Here is a 23,545-nt window from a genome sequence, read left to right as displayed (position 1 = left end):
TATCCCTGCTTCCACTCCCACACTGGATTCTATCACCTAGAGTTGCGTCTGTTGTGGAACTCTGGGAGCACAAAGAACACAGCAGCTGCCCACTGGCTCTTAGGAGGTTCCCCGAGGTTCCCTGCTATGCTACTCTGTTCCTCAAGCTTGGCCTCTCTGGCACAGTGAGGCTAGCCTCAAACTCCCCGGGCCGACTCCGTCTCTATGTATTTTGCAGGGACAGGCAGTCAGTCCTCACAGGCTGTCTGTGTATCTGGATTATTTGCCCCATTGCCCACCTCATACAGTACCTGCTGACTGCCTGTGTCAATCAGGATGCTTTCAGTTACAAATAATAGAAAAGCTAAAGACATGGCCATTCCTCAGCTACCACCCGCAGAGTTCCAGAAGCTGACTTCAGAGTTGTCAGGTGCAACGACGTCACATTTTCCCACGTGTCTCTCCTGCAAGCTTCTCTGCGGGTCTGGCAACCAAAGGTGGGTTGACTTCTCATGGATACTAAATGTCAGCTGGTGACAGTCTCTGAACCTTCAGTGGAGGAAGTGTTTCCCCCAAACAAGGAGGAGGAGGAGGTCCTCCTTTCAGTCTACCTGTGACAGCTTGGTGACTTGAAGCTCTCTGACTACTACCTATTGCAGTGTAAATGGCATTTGCAAACTGGATTAGCCCTGGGTTGTGAAACTCAAAACTGGAAAAAAAGAAGTTTAACACAACTCTAAGGGCTATGTTAAAGATGGAGAAATGGCTCAGCAGTTAAGAGCACTTGCTGCTTTTGCAGAGGACCAGAGCTCAGTTTCCATCACTTATCTTAGGTAGCTCACAACTGCCTGTAACACAGACCCATAGGATCTGACACCCTCTTCTGGCCTCCATAGGTACCTACACATGTGTGCACATACACTGAGACATACACACGAATAATAATAAAATAAACATTAAAAAGTAAATTAAAAATAAAATCTCCTACCTTGAGCTATAGTCAGTTCCCTAAATTATACTGCTGTTGCCTAGCAATGGCAGAGGGCAATTCCAGCCACGAAGCCCACTCACCCTCCTCTCTGGTGTTCTCAATGCCTCCTGTATTTAGACTGGCACTTTATTGTTCTATCTCTGTCCTTGTTGGATTGGTCTATTTCCTTCACCTGCTTTTTAAGTTCAGATAGCCTTTTCCTTGGTCCATTCTATTGCTGACAAAATTACTTATTAGACTATTTGTTTTTGAGCATCTCTAAATTGTTTTTCTTACCATTTTTGCTCATGTTTTAAATTCCTCTTTCATATTATGCATCTTCTTCTTTATTTCTTTCAGCAATTTGTTTGTGCATTTGAATATAACTTGTAATCACCATTTTGAGTTCTCTGTCTGGGATTTATTCTAACTCACATTTACTAGATGGCTGGCACTGCTGTAGGTTTAATACTAGAGGAGTTGTGTTGTCTTCTGTTTCTCATGTTACTACAATGGGATTTATGTGTCTGGTCTTGTTTCATTGTGGCTTACCTTTTTTCAGTTGAAGTATTTGCAATGCTCAAGTGGGACTTGGATGTGGTGGAATTAAGTGTATATTTCACGTAATATTCCCTCAGTTCAGGAACTCATATATAAATTCTGTATGATTTTCTGGGTAGGCTATTAACTACGAGAGCAACCATAGGGCTAAATAGTATCACTATTCAAATGCTGTACAAACCAATTAACAGCAGTGGTTTCTTTGAATACAAAGATGGCTGGAGGATAAACAACCAAGGATCATAGGGAGGGAATTAGAGCAAGTGAGGGAAGGTGTAACTAGTAAAGCCATTGAGAAGAAAGAAAAATCAAGGTAGGTAAAGTCAGGCTGAGAGGGAAAGGTCAGAGACTCTCAGTCCACACAGGTTTTAGAGATTGTTAAAACTGTGGAAGGTTATAAGTAAGCAGTAAAAAGAGAAGGGGACAAGGATGAAATAAATAGGAAAAGATGTGGGTACAAGAGGTGGGGTGTATATAATGTGGGTGAAGTGTACAATGAAGAAAGCCACAGAGTATACTATTCGGGAAAACACAGTCTTATAACCTGATGGAAATATACAAACACAAAATCATGTTGTGTTTGTATCATGAGACATATGCAGACATGGAAATTAAATAATGGAAAATCGGAACTAAAGCAGATGCATGTGGAGTTCATTGCTCCACTGAGTTGAAAGATGTTCTCAGAACCCTCAGCTCCAGCAGGCTCCTTTTGATATGTGCTGGGGAGGGGAGACAGGGAGATGTTGTCTGCAGCCTCAGCCTCCATAGTGTTCTATTGTGGGGGGACATGGGAGGTGGTAAGTTCTTTCTTGGTAGTTCCCTTGGATCCCTAAACTCCATCCTGGCCTCTTCTGGCCCTGCAGGTATGCGAAAAGCACAATTCCCTTCTCTCCAGTTTCCACTGCTCCTCCCCACAGCACAAGGTAACTGTGACAGATGGAGGCAATTTTAGAGGGCTTGCAGCCCGACCGAGGGCTTCTCAGCTTTCCTGTCTGCTTCCCTGCCAACAGTCCCTTTTTATCTTAATGACCACCGTTCATTCTTGTCAGAGAAATAGATTGCAGAAACAGTAACCTAGCACGGTCTCCATGTGCTCCGGCCTCTGCCCTCCCTGGCAGGCTGGCTCAGACTAGTTGTGTGATGGTGACTGGTTACTCTCTCACTGCTTGCTACTTAGCCAACATGGGGCGATGTTGATACCATCTCTATAGGAATAAAAACACTTGTTAGGATAAAGGGGATGAGGACTGGGAATGGAGCCAGGGAAGGAGGGAAGGTCTATAGCAAATTCGTTTTAGGATTAGAAGCAAGCCGCCCTCACATTGCAATTTGGGGAGGAGAGCGTTCCAGAAAGAAATTGGCTTTGAGAAGGCTGGCACTAGGCTGTAGCTTTGCTAATGGGAAGGCAAGATATATGGAAGAAAAGGATCAAATGTAACTAGGTAGGTTTGGCAAAACAAGGCTGCCTCGCTCCTGAAGTATGGCATCCATGTGATGTCCTATGCAGTTGTGGGTCTAGGCCCAGAGACAGCACAGACAATTTGTATAGAAGCCTGCAAATCAGACACATCCCCTAGCAGAACTTTTTTTCTTGTTCTTCCACATGGCAACGTGAATAAGGTGACACATGACTGCAATCCCAACACTGCACAAACAAGGAGTATCATGGGCTCGAGATCAGCCTAGGCTACACAGTAAGACTGTCTCAGCAAGACCGTCCAGACAGCAAAGAAAGGTCCCATCTCTGTTGGTCTAAAGTCAAGGAGCTGTGCTCACTCAATACAAAGAGGCCCCTTCATTCTTTCATGGTGGTAAGCAGCTTGCCCATGAACTGTTGTTAGTTGTTCTCCACCTGCGGGTTGAAACCCTTTTGGGGTTGAATGACCCTGTCACAGGGGTCACATATCAGATATCCTGCATATCAAATATTTACATTGCAATTCATAGCAGTAGCAAAATTATAGTTATGAAATAGCAACAAAAATAATTTTATGGTTGGGGGTCACACAACATGCAGAACTGTATTAAAGGGTTGCAGCATTGGGAAGGTTGAGAATCACTGTGCTAGACAGATCTCACCAGCCAAGGAGAGCCAGGAACAGGAGATTCTTCTCAACTCCTCACAAAGACTCCCAGTAGAACTGCTCTCCCAGCTGCACCGTTTCCACATTTGCTGAACGGATATGAGAAACTATGTCTTAATAACTTTCACAAAGGAACCCGCAGAGTATAAGGAACTCATGATCATCGATTAACATAATTCCTCTGTCGTGACACGGGAAAAATGTGTTTTCTCTAAGTTTCTCTTGCACAATTTCTGTTTAGAAATTATAGCGTAAAAAGTGCTTGGCTTAGAAGGTAGAGTCCTTAACTTCCAGGAGACAGAGGAAGGGGGCAGAACCATGACATTGGGGGAAGTGGCAAATGAGGAAACCAGGCAAAGTAAGAGATGGATTTCACAGAGATAATGGGAAGGCCCTTCAAACACCAGGCAGGTGCTTGGGACAAGCTTACCCAGTTCTCTGAGGGGTGTGGAGATAACAGGAGAGGGCTGTTCAAAGCAGGATTTTCTGTGAGGTGGGGCTGCATCTGGTTTACTATCTGATGAGACACCTCGGTGGAAGGCGGATTATTTTTCTTTAGGTTTTAATTGAAGAACATCTCAAGCACATACAGAATCAACAGTGCATGTCTACCACTCAGCTTCAACAAAAATTAACCAGTAGCACTAACCTGTCTTCAATTCCCAATTATTCTGAAGCAAATCCTAGACATAACAATTGTATTTGTCAATGTTTCTTTCAGTTTCTTTTTTGTTTGTTTTTTGTTTTTTCAAGACAGGGTTTCTCCATATTACAGCTTTGGCTGTCCTGGAACTCACTAGGTATACCAGGCTGGCCTTGAACTCACATAGATCACCTGCCCCTGCCTCCTGAGTGCTGGGATTAAACATGTGCCTTACCATCTCCTGGCTAATGTTTCAATTTATGTCTAAAAATTAAAATAATACTATCAATATAGCAATTAAAATTAATATTCTCAGTAGACTTTCCTGGTTTTCTCAGGCTTATTTCAAAGTCTGGTTGAACCAGGTCTGATAGTAGAAACACTGAAGTTGCATACTGGTTGAGGATAATGATGACTCTCTAAAATCTTAATTTTCTTTTAAAAATATATTTCACTGATTACTTGAGAATTTTATACGTGCATGTCATTTACAATACTTTGATCACATTTGTTCCCAGTTCTTCCTCTTTACCCCCCCCCCAGATCCACCCTAATCTACCTTTCTACTCCTCCCAACCTCATGCTCTCTTTCCTTTTTTTAACCCACTAAGTCCATTTTGCGCTCCCCATTTAGTCATGGGTGTGAAGCAATCTGCTGGAGTATGGTGGATCTACCAGGAGCACACTACTTTGAAGAGACTCTCTGGCCCCCAGAAGCCAACAACTGCCAATTGCAACTCAGGTGGGCTGGAGATTCTTGTACCCTTCCCTCTTCCATGTTGGAATGTTGACTGGCTTGATCTTGCCCAGGTCTTGGGTAGGCAACCACAGCTGCATGAGTGCAGAGGTCCTGTCATGTCCAGAGGAAACCCTTTATTTCTGGTCCTCCTCAACCTTGACTTTTACAATATTCCCACCCTCTCTTCCAAGATGGTCCCTCAGTCTGAAGAATAGGGGCATGTGGTGGGTTGAAAGAAAATCACCCCTAAAGGGAGTGACACTCTTATGAGGTGTAGCTTTGTTGGAGTTGGTATGGTCTTGTTGGAGGAAGTGCGTCACTTTGGGGACAGGATTTGGGGTCTCTTTTGTTCAAACTTCCCTCAGTGTGACTGTCAGTTGACTTCATGCCACCATGCTCCCCACCATGATGGTAATAGACTGAACCAATGAAACTGTAAGCAAGATACCTCAAGTAAATGTTTTCTTTATAAGAGTTGCCATGGTCATGGTGTCTCCTCACAGCAATACAAGCCCTAACTAGGATAGCGTGATATAGATGTCCCATTTGTGGTTGAGCACTCCACAGACATTTACTCTCTCTCTGTACCTTGAGAAGTCTTTAAATTTCTGTAGTATCTCCTTTAGCTCCCTATTTCCCTCTTACAACTTAATTGTTGAAAATCGAGATTATTTGCCTGACCCAGCTTTCCAGTCTAGAAGATTTCATAAAGAACACTGATAAGTGAGTCAAGAAATTGCCAGATTAGAGCATTTATCAGGTAACATTTCAAAACAGATCATACAATGTCTCTTTTTTAAGTGTTGGCAGCTGATGGTGATTGGCTAGACAAACACTCTCAGTGGGATTGCCTCCCACAACGCTCACAAGACAGGATGTGATTTTTAAAGGATGGAAAATCATTAATCTTGCCAGGAGTGGTAGAGCACACCTTTTATCCCAGAATTCAGGAGGACACATGGATATCTGGGTGTGAGGCCAGCTTGGTCTACAGAGTGAGTTCCAGGACAGCCAGGACTACAGAGAGAATTTCTGTCTCAATCTCTACCCCCTAAAAAAACCTTAATATTTTAATGTATGAAACACAGTTACACATATCTTTACATAATGTATGTATTACATTTATAATATTTATAGAATATGATTATGCATTAAATATATTTATAAGTAGCATGCATGATTCTCATACACGATTATTTATAACAACATATATAATGTGCTGCTTATTATTTAAACAGATAAGCAGCATATATGATATTGAAATCTATTGGACAGGTATTTAGGAATAAAATATGTAAAAAGTTGGGGACAGTGTCCTAGATTTATTAACTTCCTAGAGGTTACAAATACCTCTTGGATGATAGTTGTGTTAAGAGTAGCAACAGGCAGAGCAATTGTGGAGATTACTGCTGTGGGAGAATAAAACCATCATTAATTCAATTCACATTCAATGATAAAATGGATGCTAAATTTGGGCACTCTGTGCCTTCCAGTGACCCATATATCAAGGGCTTGATTCCTATGTCTACTGGGATTTGGTAGAGTCTGTCTTTTTGATGTTGGTGGTATTTTTTTATCTCTCTCCCTCTCTTCCTCCCTTCCTTCCCCTCTCTCCCTCTCCCTCTCCCTCTCTCTCCCTCTCTCCCTCTCTCTCTCTCTCTCTCTCTCTCTCTCTCTCTCTCTCTGTGTGTGTGTGTGTGTGTTTATGCATGTGTATGCATTTGTGAGTACAGACATTCTTAATCTCACCAAATGAGACTAAAGACCACTGATCACAAATTATGAGCAAATTAAAGCAAGTTTTATTCTGTGCACAGGAAAGCCAATCCAGCAGCTGTCTTTCCCTAAGACTGGGTTTGAGAGAACAGCCCTGGGCAAATTATTCAAGCTTCTTTTATAGGGCAAAACCAAAGGGTAAGGGATTTTGTAAGTAAGCCTGGTTACTAAGGAGAGACTAGGCAGTTAAGAAAATCTTCCTGAAACATTTATTACAGACTATTATATGTCCATAGGGGTAGGGCACAGCCCAATTTCAAAAAACCAGAAACTTAAGTTTTGTTCTTTTGATTTTTTAAAGATTTACTTATTTGTGTATATGGATGCTTTGTCTGCACATACATCTGCACACCAGAAGAGGGCATCAGATCCCAGTATAGATGGTTGTGAGCCACCATGTTGTTGCTGGGAATTGAACTTGGGATCTCTAGAAGAGCAGGCAGAGCTCTTAACCACTGAGCTGTCTCCACAGAGCCCAGAAACTTAAGTTTTACAGGAAATAGAAACATAACTTAGGTACAGCTATAGTAAATAGAAACCTAACTTAAAATGGCTCTCAGGAACAAAATGGAGTTGGTGTGGTTCCTCAACATTTGCATCTCATAGCCTTCATGTGAAGGTCTGTTGCTGTTCATGTTTGTGTGTGCAAGCTACAGCTCATGAGTTTCCAGGGATTCTCCCGTCTTCCCCTCATATTTCTCCATTGGAGTTCTGAGGTTACAGATGTGTGCTACCCAATCCAGATTTATGTTGCTTGTAGGGATGCAAGCTCATATTCTCATGGTTTGAATGAGAAAGGCCCTCATAGTCTCATATACTTGTTCACAGTTGGTGTAACTGTTTGGGAAGGATTAGGAAGTGTAGCCTTGTTGGGGGAAGTGTGCCACTGGAGACAGGCTTTGATATTTCAAAAGACTCATCCTATTTCCGGCTGGTTCTCTCTACCTAGTGGTCCAGTCCCAAGATATGAGATCTCAGCCACTGCTCTGTTGCCATGCCTACCTGCCTGCTGCCATGGCCCCTACTATGATGATAATGGACTCCAATCTTCTGTAATCATGAACCCCAAATTAAATGCTTTCTACATTGCCTTGGTCATGGCAATAGAAAAGTCACTAAGACACGTGGCAAGTGCTTACCTACTGGGCCATCATCCACTCCCCCTTTTCTTTGTGAGTTAATGTTATAAGTATTTCATTAGAGTGATGGAAAGCTAATACAATAAGAAAGATAACAGCAATGAGTTACTGACATTGTATGCCAAGTAGAATTAACACTTCCCTTCTTTCATTAATTCTTTAATTAATCAATATCAGCCACATGGGAGCCAAAGGTGTCTGGACTGCCATTGTCATCTCTAACCCACCTCCCCTTTGCCTTGCTTGGATATTCACAGCTATCAGAAGAGGAGTACCTAACCCAGACCCTCTGGGCTCAGGAGTTCCTATGCCCTTCATTCACTTCCCCCAGGGCTCAGAGCCAATGTCCTCTCCCCAATACCCAATCAGAGGAATCTATGGCACCAAAGCTCTCTCATAAACCTGGACAAGTTTATAATAGATAGATTATAATAGATAGATTATGTTGTTTGGCAGGGATGTTGGGGCTGCTTCAGGACCAACTCCACCTGTCTTGGTTAAGGTTCTGTTGCAGTGAAGAGACATCATGACCGTGGAAACTCATAAAGGAAGATGTTTAGTTGGGGCTTGCTTACATTTAGAGGTTTAGTCCATTAGGCAGCATGGCAGCATGTAGGCAGACATGGTGCTGGAAAGGTAGCTAAGGGTTCTATGTCTGGATCTGCAAGCAGCATGAAGAGAGAGTGATTGGGTCTGGCTTCAACTTCTGAAATGCCAAAGTTCACCACCAATGACACATTTCCTCCAATAAGGTCACACCCACTCCAACAAGGCCACGCCTCCTAATCTCTCTCAAGTAATGCCACTCTCTAACGATTAAGCATTCAAATATTTGAGCCCGTAGGGCAATTTCTATTCAAACCACCACAGCACCTGACTGTAGGTTAAGAGTAGAATGGAGGACATGGGTGCAGGGGTAGAAGATGACATCTTAGGTGAAAGGAACCAAGGTTAGAGAAATGAACTCTCCTACTTAGGGCTTTGTGAGAATACTAGATTGTATATACTCAAGTGCTTTAGGAGTTATGGGATCCTTTGGTGTCTGTTTAGCCTTAGATGTACCACAAGCTAGACAGGGGCATCATCACTGACCCCATTGCATAGTAGGTGAAACAACTGGCCTAGGAGCACTGATCTTTTTCTTCCCTGTTTCTCTCTCTCTCTCTCTCTCTCTCTCTCTCTCTCTCTCTCTCTCTCTCAGATTTATTTATTATGCATACAGTATTCTGTCTGCATGTATGCCTCCAGGCCAGAAGAGGGCACCAGATCTCATTATGGATGGTTGTGAGCTACCATGTGGGTGCTGGGAATTGAATTCAGGACCTCTGGAAGAGCAGTCTTAACCTCTGAGCTATCTCTCTAGCTCCCGTTTCTCTTTTAAAATAACTTCATTTTATGTAGAGGAAGCTGACCTTCAGAGGGAACAAACAGGGAGGTAGAGCTTGATTGGCTTCCCAGGTCCCCAGCACCTGTGTAGGCAGGAAAGCTCCAGGCTACTGATTACCTATTTACTGGCTATGAGCTCTTCTAAGGTCCTGCCCAGGGTGATATGTCCACTGTCCCATCTCCCTTCTGCAGGAGGAGCAAATGCCTAATCTGACCTGATCTGACTGGGAACAGCAGAGTTGAGAGCTGGGTTTCAAATGAGGAAATGGTGGCTGAGAGCTCTGAGGGAAGACAACAGTTGGAGTCGTGAGAGATCCAGGCTGGTATCCTCCTCAGCAGTGCATGTGGGTCAATGGGGCTTAAATCCCCCCTTCCTCCCTTTATCCCTAATAATGCCTCCAACACTCCCAACCTTCTCTCTCTGCCCCCCCCACCCCCCCTGACCCAGTGTTCGGAGGTGGAAATGACAGTGTCTGTGGCAGTAATATTTTCTGAACTCCATCCATTTGGTTTTATTACAAACTTATAAGCCAGACAATGATCTCAGATGGGCTGAAGTGTCCTGTGTCTTTGAGTGTCTTGGTATATAAATGTTAGAACTCAGCAGAGAAAGACTGCTGTGTGTGTGAAGCATCCATTAGTGCCATCAGTCTCTGATCTAAGCTGGTGTGTGATAGAAATCTCCATGGAAAGGGAATCTGTTCTTACAGTTTCTACCCATTATGATTCTAGCTGGTGTGACACTTTGGGGTTCCTGGTATTTTTCTTTGAAGTTGGGAACTTCTCTAGTGTTGTAGCTATGTGGATTCTGGTAATTGAATCAAGGCTGAGAGATAAAGGTAGTTAAAAGTTGTATGGTCCTTCAATATGTTTCCAAATACAGGAAGTAAATCAGACTGGGATATAACAGAGTTTCAGAGTTTCTTTGAACGTTCTTACTCTTTGTTAGACCTCTTTTGGGGGACTAGAAGGCTGAAGAGACTGGTTAGACAATATACCTCACATTCTAGGGAATCTCATGTATGTTCTCTGAGGTAGGCCATCTAATGTGATTCTTTTAAATGTGTTTTCCCAGTTAGTTCAACAGTGAGTCTCGCCTTTATCTAAATAAAGTGCAGTGAAATGGCGAAGAGGCAGACGTGAGATGGACAGAGTAGACCTGAGTTCAAACCCTGAAGCCAGCACATTAGCTGTGTGACTTAGACAACTTGTTAATTTGCTCCCTGGAAGATTTTCCAACCTATAAAGTGGAGGTAAGGCCACTTCATTAATAAGATTCTATAAGCCTCCAATGGGACAATGTATAGAAAAAGCTCAGCCCATGCCTGACATGAAGGACAGTTTTGTTTCATTATTTAATAGGCTTCCTTTCTTCCTTCCTACCTTCCTTCCTTTCTTTCTTTCTTTCTTTCTTTCTTTCTTTCTTTCTTTCTTTCTACTGATATGAAACAAATGTCAGTGTTTCAAAGGAATGTCTGTTACATAACTGGGAGGGTGACTTTCTCATTTCTCAAAGTGAAGTCTAGGACTTTGGGGTCACAGGGACTCATCACACAAGCAGTCATTCCATTTGGGTGTGGCCTCTGTGGGAAGGGCTGGACTGTTCATAAGGTCACTTGGCATTCCTCCTGCAACACATCCCTTCTTCTCCTTCTTGAACTCTAACTTATACAGTTGCAGAGGTGGAGGGTCGGCTGGTTCTTTTCCTTTTACAAATGTTGTAGAGGGAAGCTTCGGCATCCTGGAATCCAAAGCGTGTGGTAGCTTCGTGGGACCATAAAGGTAAATAAATGACTCATCCCCTTCCCAGTAGATGTTTGCATCTCTACAACTATTCTAGCAGGGTCGGCCACTGAAAAATAAATAAATCATAAAAAATAATTTGAAAAAGTCCCCATTTTTATACTATTTGTCTAGTAGTAGATCCTTAACCTCTCACCAACTTAGCCTTAAACTTTACCTAGAAAGGATTAGAAATCACTATTTTATGCATAACTCTGCCTGAGCCTGACTGGCCATGTTGTTTAACAGATTTGCTGTTGAGATTGTTTGTTTTGTTTTGCTTTTAAATTAAGCCAGGAAAGCAACTGATTTCCAAGATACAAGACGTTTTGGCTGACTTCGGATTGTCAATATTTGCTATGAGAGTGTAAGCAGAGTAGTCCTTAACAGGTGTTGCAGTTTGAATGTGAAATGCTCTCACAGGCTCAGAGGTTGGAATATTTAGTCGTTAGTGGACAGTGCAGTTTTGGTAGGCTGTAGAACCCTGAGGATGTGGAGCCTCCCTGGAGGAAGTGGGATGACCCTGTGGGAATCAGAGGAAGGGTGGGCGAGCCCTGCTTCTTGCTTACTCTCTGCTTCTTGTCCTGCCAAGATGAGAGAAAGACTCCCAGCTGCACACTGCTGCCACCCCGGAGCCATCTGCCACCTGACTTCTCCTCTGAGATGGACTGTAGCTCTTAAAACTGTGAGCCAAAATAAAACCTCTCTCCTCTAAGCTGTTTCTTGTTAAGAAAATTAGTAACTGTTCTCATCAATTGATCAAACACCTGGCAATAAGCAATGTAAGGGAGAAAAGATTTATCTTGGCTCACCCTTCAGGAGGACATAGTTAATTGCAGTTGGGAAGGCATGGTACAGGCAGCCCCACTGTGGGGATAGTGTGCAACTGTGACTCCTCACATCCTGCTCTCTTAGCAGAATCAGAAGTAGAAAGGACAGGAAATTTGGACAGACTACAAAACCCCAAAGTGTATCTCCAGTCATGCATTTACTCCAGCAAGGCCTCACCTCAAGGCCCACTCACAACTGGAGACTAACTGTTCACGCACATGAGTCTGCAGATGACAGTCACATTTAAATCACAACACTAGATATTTTGGCACAGCAATAAAAAAGTAATTAATACATCAGGGTACAGTGTGAACAGTGCAGTGAACTCTTCAAATCTCAGATAGTCACACACATAGGGAAACTGAGAGACTCAGAATCATCTTAACCTTAACCATTCTGTAAAGACTTGCTCTGATTCAAGATTCAGAAAAACAAATGGGCCTGGGCCATCTCTTCCCTTCTCAAGACTTTTCTTTTGTTCCTGTTCTATGAGATTCAAAGCTTAGTCTGGACCATGCTTTGGCTTGAACACCCTACCACCCCCACCAAGTAATGGTTACAATCTCTGGTGCAACTGTGTTTTTTCAGAGGTGTGCTTTGCGGAGATCTTCTGCCATCAGGGAGGGATCTGTGGTGTTATAAACATTCTTAGAGGACTCATTTTTTTCTCTTTTGGCAAGCATAGGTACACTTCATTGGTTTGCCTTTCTGCTTTCCAGCATATGAGGGCACATCAGCAAGACCCTCAGCAGAGTCGGTCACCCTGACCTTAGACTCAGCTGCCAGAGCTATCAGAGATCATTTATGTACCCATCAGAGTCTGTTATCTGCACATATCACCCCAATTGGGGTCCTCCATAGCCCTTCTTTCACTCCCTGAAGGAAAAGTCAGAAATCTAAGCTGCTCCTGAACTCAGAATACCCTTTATTGTTAATGCTTTGATGCCTCCTTGCTCTGTTCCGTGGCCTTAGCTATCCTTCCTCCTTACCCCCCCTCCTCGCCCTGAGTTTCTAGTCAGTCTCCACTGTCCACAGAATCCCACATCCTCTCAGAAACTTTCCTGTCCTGGCGATCCAGAAGATCTGGAGTGACTGCCTCCTCCTCATTGCACTTTTATGTGGTACCAGACATGATGGTCCATGGGCTTGGAGTAAGACAGACTTCACAGATCTTTCTTAGTTGGTAATATAGTTAACCAGTATAAATTCAGGGGCACTGTTCATACCAGTTACATCCAAATCAGAATGGCCAAGGAAATGGATCTGCTATCCAAAAAACATTAAATTAGAATCATGCTAGCTGCCAGTTATCTTCCCTAATTTCATTGAACAAATCCCAAGCAGCATTGTTTTACTCTCAATGCTTTTTAGAGACAATAATGAGTGCACTAAGTTTCAAAATTCTTACTAAAGAGTAGGGATAAAAAGAACAGAGAATGTTCCAGAAGTTTGGTTAGGTTGGTAGGATCTTGCTTACTGCCCTAATCTTCTACAGAGAGGCTATGGAAACCAGTAAAAATGAAATCCCCCAACTTGATGTTAGACCAGTTAGATGCTTCTGTGCTTATAAAGCAACTTTGAAAAGCTCTGTGGTTAGGTCCCCACTTATCTTCCCCTGATGTGCCCTCATATGCTGGACCCGTCAATCTCGAGGACATTATTGGGATGGCAATGTGCCAGAACAGTAGTCCAAATTTATCTAAATCAGTTATGACAACTACGGTGTGCCAGTGTCCTCTCTAGGCCTGGACATGTGACTCATTTCTGACCAATAGAATGTAAGTGAAGTCCTACAGGCTGAACAGAGCATTGAGAAAAGGTTTTTCCTCATATGTTAAAAAGAGAGGGCCTCAAACTCTGGGCACTGTATGTGAAGATCTCTTTGTTTAGAAATCTGGGGAAAGTGTGATCAAGGTGGGGAAGCCCCCCTCCCCCCACACACACAGGTTGGCAATCGGGGAAGATGGAATCTGGATCTTTGATGCTACGACAAAACCAGTGAACTAAGATTGGGCCATCCATTTTCAGGTTTCTTGTTAATAAAAGTCAATCATGGATCGGTGTGTGTCACACAGATGAGTTTTCTGCTGCTGGAGATCAGGTGCCTCTGATAGAATCAACATCTAAAGTTCTTTGGGGAGCCAGATCAAGGGGGGTGGGATTCTCTGGGGGAAAGGTTTAAAATATTTATGATGTCAGATCTCTAGTACTGCACTGAGCTCAGGAGAGAGGCAGTTTGCCTTTAAACTCTTAGGAGATACAGATTCGTCATGAAAGGAATCCTGGAAGTGAGGTATGTCTTTGGGAATTGGGAAATGTAACCAGGAATCCCAATGGTGCCTAGAAGGATTGAAAAGGATGTGGTGTGGCAAGGTTCAATTGGACTCCCAGTGGTTCCAAAGGGCCCTGACTAGATATAAGACTTATAAGATGTATGTAGCTGAAGAGAGAAGCCTCTTTGTAGGGGAAATGTGGGGCAGTGGGGAGGGAGAGATGATGTTGGGGCATAGCTGTCTTTTCCAGAAGAAACAGATAAAAGAACACAGAATGCAATATACTATAATAATTAATGAAATGTCAAATTGGAAATTTAAAAAAAGCTACCAAGAATTTAGTTTTTAAGGAGAAATGATCTACAAGAGAAAATTTGCATAGGTGTGCTTTGCATGGGAGTGAATGAGAGATGGAAACATTGACAAGAAAGAACCACTGTAAACTTAATAAAAGACTTCTTCTGGGTGTGTTTTACTATATGCTGTGCCCTAGGAACCAAGGGTGTCATGAAGCCTCACAACACAGCATGGATGAGCACTACCAGAAACATCTTGGATTCCTTGTGTTTGACTTGGAACTAATTTTTGGTTGTTGCACATTCAGAAACCTTTTATTATTGCTGTTTTCCTACGTCTGTGTTCAGTTATGCAACCACAGATAAGGTTGTGCCCCCACCTCTCCCAGGAAAGCTTCCTGACAAATCTTTGGTACCCAGATTTCTGATGGAAGGCATGGTGGTGAATTCTGTAGCTTGATCATCATTGTCAGCTAAGGGGACTAAGAGCAGAGAGCAAGTGAAACAACCGAGAACAAAAAACACTCAGCCACACTTTGTTTTCGACTTCTGCAAGATCTGCAAACATGACTGGTAAATTTGCATACATTTCCAGATGTCTGATAGGAAAGGAATCTTCTTGATCTCCTGCCCTAGGTAAATATAATCTGTGTAAACAGCTGTCTGTGCTATACAAACGTGCAATTCATTAGGATAGGAGGGCAAGGCCTTGGAAGTGTGCCTTGTCTCTGCATGTCCTGCTTTTCTTTTTGTCTAAAGCAAAGATTTTCAATCTCCCTCCCCACAAAGGGAATGTCAGTTTTAAAGTTACCCACAGGGATTCCTGCTTGCATGCCTTGATGGAGGAAATAAAAGGCGTGGACTAAGACACTCACCTTCCTAATGTCAAATAAAATGGAGTTTCTCTAAGAAGCACTGGATTGACTTCTTTTGGCCAAGAGATAAGATAAATGTGTCTCAGGTTTTGCAAGTATTGCTTGACATTCTTGTAAGACCAACCACAGCAGTCATATGCCAACAGGGGAAGAAAACGGAGGATATGGTTCAGTGTAGCATCTCATCCCAGGGGTCTGGTCAGATGCAGTCTTGGAAAAGTGCATTTAACTGCATTTTTTAAAAAGTCAAAGAAATTTTATTTTCTTTTTAGCCTCTTGAAGACTGCTTTTGTCATAAATTCAGTATGAGGCAGAGGTGGAATTGTCTGGAAACAATGGATCATTTGGGTGGGGAAAAGCACCAAGTTTCTATTTATATGCCATAGTTGTCAACTTTACACACCTGGGAAAAGGAAGCCTCAATTGAAAAATTGCCTCTGTCAGAGTCACCTATGGGCACATCTGTGGGGCATTTTCTTGGTTGCTAATTGATATGGGAGCGCCCACTCCACTGTGTGTGGTACCACCCCTAGGCGTGAGGTCCTAAACTGTATAAGAAAGCAGGCTGAGCAAGCCATGAGAAACAATCCAGTAAGCTATGTTCCTCCATGGTCTCTGCCTCATTTCCCTCTTCCAGGTTCCTGCCTTTAATTCCTACTTTAGCTTTCCTCCATGATAGACAGGAACTTGTAAGCTCAACAAACCCTTTCTGCCCCAAGTTGCTTTTGGCCAGTATTTCATCACAGCAACAGAAAGCAAAGGAGGACGTTATAAAACTGCTCAGACAGGGAGTAGGCTGTGGGATAAGCCAGGATTCATTGATCTTTCCAAGAGCTACATACAACTGCACTTTCTGCATTTCTGTGTACATAATTCCATCTACAGAATTCTCCCATGATGATTGTTTGTTGAAAGAATTGCTGTCCTCTCACCTAGCCTGCCTCACAAGTAGTACAATTCTGTAGTACAACTGAACTGCACTACGTAGAGCAAAGTTCAGTGGTAAAGTGAGCGCTTTGCCAGCACTCGAGAGACAGTTTAATCTCCAGTATTGAGGAGGTGACCAGTGACCCACAGCCAATGAATAGCTTGTGTTTGATGAATGGGGACTGATACCTCAAGGACTATGACTCCTTCCAGAGGACCTCCAGATGAGTTACGGAGGCAGAGATTATAAACATATGTGGAGAATTGCTCCATCATGCAAGATGGCCAGAAGCAAAATGTATTGCTTGCCTATCAGACTCTAAGGAGAAAGATTTATCTTGGTTCACAGAATCAAAGGGTTCAGTCCATCATGAAGGAAGACAAAACAGAGCAGCTGCACAGTATTGAGATGGAACACCTCACGTGGCAGCTGGACCAGGAAATAGAGAGCTCAGGATGGGGCCTGAAGTGGATATAGCTTTCAAGTCCTGATGACCGTGACACCACATATCCCAAAGGTTCCACAGCTTCCCCAGGGCTCTCAGCTGGGGACCAAATATTCAAACACATGAGCCCATGGATGATATTTTATATTCATGGAACCAATACTATTCTATCCTCTAGCCCACACAGATGGCGCGTTGCCATCTCATAATGGAAATCACATGAAATCTAATTTTAAAAGTCCCTATTAACACTAGTAAAAGCCCCAAAGTTCAAAGTGCCTTCTAAGAATCCAGTCTCTTAGTTGTGAGTCCCAGTGAGGTGAAAAAAGTGATGGCCTAATTCTAATACACGTAAACTTTCCCATTCTAAAAGAGAGGAATGTGGGGCAGGAAATATTTGACTCAAGCAAGAATGTAACCCCGAAGAACAACAACTAAACCTCGGTGCTCATCAGAGCATCGGAGACTGTGGTGGCATTCTCTGAACTCCAGCAGCCTGGCATAGCCGCCCGCCGCCCCCCCCCTCCCCGGGGCCTGACATCTGCAGCACACATGAATTCTCTTTTGAGCCGGTTTCACTCAGTGCCTGTAGCTCTCCTCTGCAGTTGTTCCATGTTCTTGTTAGCGCCAACATCCCGGGTGAACTTATGTTTCACCTTTACAGCTTCATGCATTGATCTCTTGGGGTCTCTATGAATGGGTTCTATCCCTGACATAGACTTCTTATATTGTAATCCAGGCAAACCTGGCACTGCCTCTTGGGGACCTAGCAAAGTTTGCCGCCTCTGCGCATGACAAGCAGTACCCTGGTTCTGTATGCAGGTGTGAAGGTCTCTTTAAGAGAAAAGCTCTGCCTACTTTCTCTCTCTCTCTCTCTCTTTCTGCCATTTCTCTGAGTAGGAAGCCATCTATCTCTCTGTATCTCTCTCTCTCTCTGCCTCTGACTTTCTCTTTCTCTCTTGTGCCTTCCTTTCCCTTCCCTTCTCCGAATAAACTTTCCACATAAGTTACATCTGCATGTCTCTGTTTCTTACCTACTGTTTGTCCCTCACCTGCCATTGGGACCCTTCCCACCTCAAGCTTAGTCTTGCAGGATTTTCTCTGGAAACTTTGACACAAACTCCCATGACCCTGCAACTCCTCCTCTGTGTATGCATGTCAAGCCAGCACCATTGGGAGCAGAGCAAGTTCTGACAGCCTGGAAGGTTGCCAGGTACTCTTGGACTATAGCTAAATAGCTCCTGGGTGCCTAGAAAGTGAACCAATGCAAATACTTCCCTGGGTGACCTTTTTCTGAAGAGGCCACCTGTAACGATAACTCTTTCCGCCAGCCACCTGAATTATGCCCACCACATTAGGGCCCCCAAATAACACACAGAGTTTTATGTTAATTACAATACTGCTGGCCAATGACTAGGATTTCTCATTTGCTAGCTCAGTCTTAATTATTAACCATAACTACTAATGTATATATTTATAAAGACTTATCTTATAGAGGATGCCAGACTTGCATCCTCTCTTCCTCATGATCACATGGAGACTTCTCTCTTTATTACATTTCCCAGAATCCTCCTCGACTCCTTGCTTTCCTAGCCCCTAGCTCCTAGCCCCACCTCTCTTGCTTTCCTATTGGCCAACAGTGCTTTATTTATCAACCAATAAGACAAACATATTCACAGAAGGACCTCCCCCGTCAGCCACCAATTGAGTGACATTCTCTTTTCAAATGAAGGTCTTTTAAATGTGTTTTCAGTTTTTACATGTGGAGTCCACTGATGGTTGGGGTTTTGCCTGGCCAAAACCTGGCCAAAACCAACACTGGCCAAAAGCAACTTGGGGAAGAAAGGTTTTGTTGAGCTTACAAGTTCCTGTCCATCATGGAGGAAAGCTAAAGTAGGAATTAAAGGCAGAAACCTGGAAGCAGGAAGTGAGGCAGAGACCATGGAGGAACTTAGTTTACTGGATTGTTTCTCATGGCTTGCTCAGCCTGCTCCCTTATACAGTTCAGGACCTCACGCCTATGGGTGGTACCACACACAGTGGGCTGGCCCTCCCACATTAATTAACCTTATTCGTAGGAACCTGTCTTAGCTAGGGTTTCTGTTGCTGGGATAAAACACCATGAACTAAAGCAATGCCGTCAAGAATGAAAAGGTTTATTGCAGCTTAGAACTATCAGATCCCACTCCCATCACTGAGAGAAGCAGGGACTATAGAGGAATACTGGCTTGCTCTTTATGACCTGAGCAGCCTGCTTTCTTCTATGAGTCAGGATCACTTGTCCATGTATGGTACTGTTCCCTGTGGGAATGAGCCAACTACATCAATCATTAATCAAGAAAATGCACTACAGATTTGCATTTTCTCAATTAAGAGTTCTTCTTCTCAGATATGTCTAGGTTTGTTCATGTTGGAAAAAAAATCAACACACAACACTTTCCAAAGCTCCCAAAAGGCATACTTTTCCATGTCTTTCTGCTCTGCCTTTTCACTCCATTCTTACTGTAAAACTGTCTAAAAGCCACAAGTAACACCCATGCCATAGCCTGGACACCATGCTGTCTTGAAAGTTCCCTTACCAATTAAATTAGCCTTTTTTAAACTTTAAAATTTTATTATTATTATTATTATTATTATTATTATTATTATTATTATTGTGTGTGTGTGTGTGTGTTGTGTGTGTGTGTGTGTGTGTGTGTGTAAATCAGAGGACAACTTTGTGAAGCCAGGTCTCACCTTCCACTTTTATGTGGATTCCAGATATTGAATTCAGGTCACTAGGTTTGGACAGTAAAAACCTTTGCCATTTCTGGCCCTAGCCAATTACTTTTGAATTTGCTGTTACTCAAAATTTTAGTACAAGAGCAGGACATATCCAAATTCATTTCCAAAATGTAACATGAATGGTATTTAATTCAGTTCTCCCAAAACTCCTGTTCCCACTAAACTTTCCTATGGCATTATAGGTCTCCTCCAGTCTATAGTGACAAACTCCTCTACATTCCTCTGGAACTGCAAACCAGTTCCAAATGGCGTATTAACCACATATTCAAATTGTTCAAATGACACCCTTACTTCTGGTACAAACTTTCTGTATTAGTTACTTTTCTCATCGCTGTGATAAAATGCCCAACAGGGATAACTTAGTGGAAGAGGGATTTAATTTTGTTCATAGTTTTAGTCCATGAGAGCAGGGAAAGCATGGTGTGGAGTGTCTATGGAAAATGGTAATTGTAGAAAATGACAGATCCTCACAGGGTTGCCTCAGCAGGAAGCAGAAAATAGAACTCATTGACCCTCTTTTGCTAGGACAGCCACATCTTTCAAAGGTCCTACAGCCATCCCCCAAGCAGTACAGCCAACTGGAGACCAAGAATTCAAGCATATGAATCCATGGTAATACTTCATACTCAACCCAAGGCACAAAGCCTCTGCAGGCTGTGGGTGGCATGTGTTTGAAATTTCAGTCCCTTTATTCACATAGAGAAGATCCTTAATGTATGATAGCTTATATCCAAATAAGCCTGCTGCAAATCTTCAGAATTCTATTGCAGAGGACGCAGTGCTCCTTTCTAGTCCCACTTTTTTTCTCTTTCAGAAGCAGCAGAGCTTCCGAGAAGGGTGTTTCTAAGGGTGTCTCTCGTGAGCCATAAAGACAACACCCCTTCAGCTTTCCTGGGAATGTTCTCAGTGACTGTGTCAGTAGCAGTAGTAGAGACAGTGGTCTTCCAGCTTGTGTCACAGCTGACCACTTGTGACTAAATGTTTTGTTCTGCACATGATGTTTACAACCTGCCCCAAAACAGCTTGCTCTTTTTTTCCGTTTCAAAGTCATTACCACGATTGTTTGATGAGACACTGGGAAGGCAGGTGAAGTGTGGGAGGCAACTGGAACTCCCACACCAGGAAGATGGGGTGCCACCTCATCTCCCAACATAGAAAAGACAGACATCCATTGCTGCCATGTGCCCCTGTGGGGAAGAAGGTGTTGGAGTCTCAATTCTGAAACAGGGGGAGAGAGGGTGACCACTGGACCACAGCCTTCCTGGGAGACTGTATGGTATTGCTCCTAGAGAAATATGTGTTCATTTCTGAAGACAGCTTTATTTTCCAGACCAGTGACATCCTCAAATGGTGGAGACCTAAAAATGCTTCTGGTCATGAGTCATAGTTTCTTGCAGATATTTCTGTGCTGACCATAAATCACACCAAAACATTTGTTGTACATACTTATTTCTGCCACCTTTCTTTTCAATGTTTCTACTTTAAAACATTTTGATTATCTATTTTTAAAGTAGTGGTAGTAGCATACAACCTAACATCTTGGCCGTTTTAAGCATACAGTCCAGTAATATGAAGTATATCCACGTTGCTGCGCAATCCTTGCCCAGAAATTCTTACATTTCCAACCTGAAAGTCTGTACACAGAAGCCCCTTTTTCTATTCCCTTCCCAGTTCCTAGGAGCTACTGCCTCTAGACTTCGACTATACTATGAGCCTGGAGTAGACACGGCAGCTGGAGGTGTGTGGAGCTGTATGAGCATATGGTAGTGGGTAGCTCGGTACACACTATGTCTCAACCGCCATTTCAGAATGGCTCTGGGCTCTGGGAGGGACTTGGTTATGCAGACCCCTGCATGTTTGAGGGGCCAAAGCTGAAGCTACTCAGTGTAACACAAGGAAGCCACATCTAACGGGATATGCACCTGCTGGTGCTGATTGGAACCTGGTCAAGACTCTGAACTGCATGAAGAGGGGGATGACACTGAGCCCATGGTGTGACAAAAGCTCTCCTAAGCCACTTGAATACAGCATGCTACATACAAGGAACAGTTATTAAAACATTGTCACAATGAAAAAGAAAACTTTCCCCTTCGAAGCAACAAAACTTTGATATGCAGCAAGCAATTTCAGAAGGATGGACAGCGGGTGGGCATGACGGTGGGCCCTCCTGTGGTTCCAGCCTTGGAAGACTGAGGTGGAAGGATCCTTAAGACCGGGAATTTGAGGCAAGCCTGGGAAACAGAGAGATCTTGTTGCTGGAGTTTCTTGTTCTGCCAGGTCCCACCAGGTCCTGCCACTGCTTCAGCCCCAAATAAGTACACAGGGACATATGTTAATTATTAAATGTTGGCTGATGACTAGGGCTTCTTATTGACTAGCTCTTTTTTTTTTTTTTTTAATAATTAACTCATTCTATAAATCTAAGCATTTCCATCTGGTCTTATCTTACCAGAGAAAGGTCCAGACCTGTTACTCCTTCCGGGGCTACAGTGGCATCTCTTCGTGGTGCCTCTCTGCCTACCTTTCCTAGAATTCTCGTCGTCTCCTAGTTCTGTCTATCTTCCTGCCTCTGTTGGCCAAACAGTGTTTTATTTATCAACCAATGCAAGAAACACATATATAGAAGGACATGCCCCCATCAAGATCTCATCTAAGGAAATAAGTAAATAGCCAGGTAGTGCTGGTACATGCCTTCAATCCTAGTACTCAGAAGGCAGAGGCAGGCAGATCTCTTTAAACTCAAGGCCAGCCTGGTCTACAGAGAGAGTTCTAGGACAGCCAGGGCTACACAGAGAAACCCTGCTTAGAAAGACAATTAATAATAATAATAATAATAATAATAATAATAATAATAATCTCATCTTCTAAGAGAAAAAGACAATGAATAGTTAAAAATTAATCATTTAGAACAGTAAAATGCTATTAGTTGAAGATCAACTGAAAATTGTGACTTGATAAAGGATTCTAAACGTATGATAAAAGAAAACAGATTTAAAAATCATGTTTTACAAACTAGATGGGCAGGAGGTAAAGTTGCAACAGCCCTTGGGAGACAGCTCCCTAACTTCCCTGTGGCTACCTGTCACCTATGATGGGCTGAGGCTCAAGCAAAGTGTCAAATCAAAAAGTGGGGTCATGAAACATGGAATAGTCACTCAGAAAGGAATGTAGAGCAGGGTTTCCAGTTGGACAAGACTTAGCTCCCTCCACAGGGGACTTTTGTCAATTTGTCTGGGTGACAGTGGTGGCTGGCACAGCCGAGGGAAGGAGAATACTAGCAGTAGAGAACAGGGTGCATCTTCTCATTCTCCAGTGTTCAATCCAGCCCTGAACCAGGAATGTTCCAGGTCCAAATTCAGCAGAGAACACCCAGGGCCAGCATCGCTTGAAAAGAACTTCTGTAGTTCTGGGTATCCCATGCCAGATGCTGCCTGACTCCACATGCTCTCCGGTGGTTGACACTGACCCCTTCTCACTGTGTTCCCTACTCTCTGAGGTAAAAATTAAGCAGGATGCTTCACAGAGTTTTGTTAATTCATTAGGACCACACACTTATAGAACAGCAGTGTGCATGCTGGCATTTGTTATTACCAGCTTCGATATGTAATTGGTCATGTCTTTATAATAAATAAGATAGTTCCCAGGAGAGAGCTGTGAGCCTCAAGTGAGCGCTTGAGATGTGGCTGGTGCAACTGAGGAGCTGTGATCTCAATTCTGCTTCTATTAATGAATATGAATGACTGCCAGTGGGGGCCTTCTGTCCTGTAGGAACTTGTCAGGAATAGCACATGAGGCAGAGAGATGGAGAGCAGGTGACACCCACCGTACAGCAACAGGTTGTCACTGTGCCAGGCAAGCAGCAGGGGTTTCTGCCTCTATTTTCTCTCATTGCTTTCTGTGCCTACTCTCATAAAGGCCAAAATAGAGACTGGGAGATGGCTTTGTTAATAAATTGCCTGTAGCATAAACATAGGTACTTGAGTTTGAATCCCCGGCATCTACATAAAAAGACACATGCAGTGTATATGCCCATGAATCCAACACTCGGGAG

The 23,545-nt window shown here is 43.2% G+C and overlaps 1 long non-coding RNA gene across 9 annotated transcripts in view; it reads left to right on the top strand.

Annotated features, from left to right (window-relative positions):
• Positions 1 to 23,545, top strand: part of LOC107978151 — a 44,564-nt gene that overhangs the window by 5,794 nt on the left and 15,225 nt on the right. For 2 of the 9 annotated variants that reach the window (XR_004769379.1, XR_004769374.1), the window contains 4 exons: positions 218 to 476; positions 3,134 to 4,982; positions 9,473 to 9,624; positions 10,356 to 15,374. This is a non-coding gene — a long non-coding RNA (uncharacterized LOC107978151). Of the gene's footprint in view, positions 1 to 217; positions 477 to 3,133; positions 4,983 to 9,472; positions 9,625 to 10,355; positions 15,375 to 23,545 lie in introns of those variants that run through there. The other 7 variants (XR_003484085.2, XR_004769376.1, XR_004769378.1 and 4 more) reach the window with 7 other exon arrangements.

Source organism: Cricetulus griseus, chromosome 3, assembly GCF_003668045.3.
Source record: "Cricetulus griseus strain 17A/GY chromosome 3, alternate assembly CriGri-PICRH-1.0, whole genome shotgun sequence".
Taxonomy (NCBI): domain Eukaryota; kingdom Metazoa; phylum Chordata; class Mammalia; order Rodentia; family Cricetidae; genus Cricetulus; species Cricetulus griseus.
The sequence above is the reverse complement of the archived record's forward strand: the minus strand, read 5'-3'. Positions and strand labels throughout refer to the sequence as shown.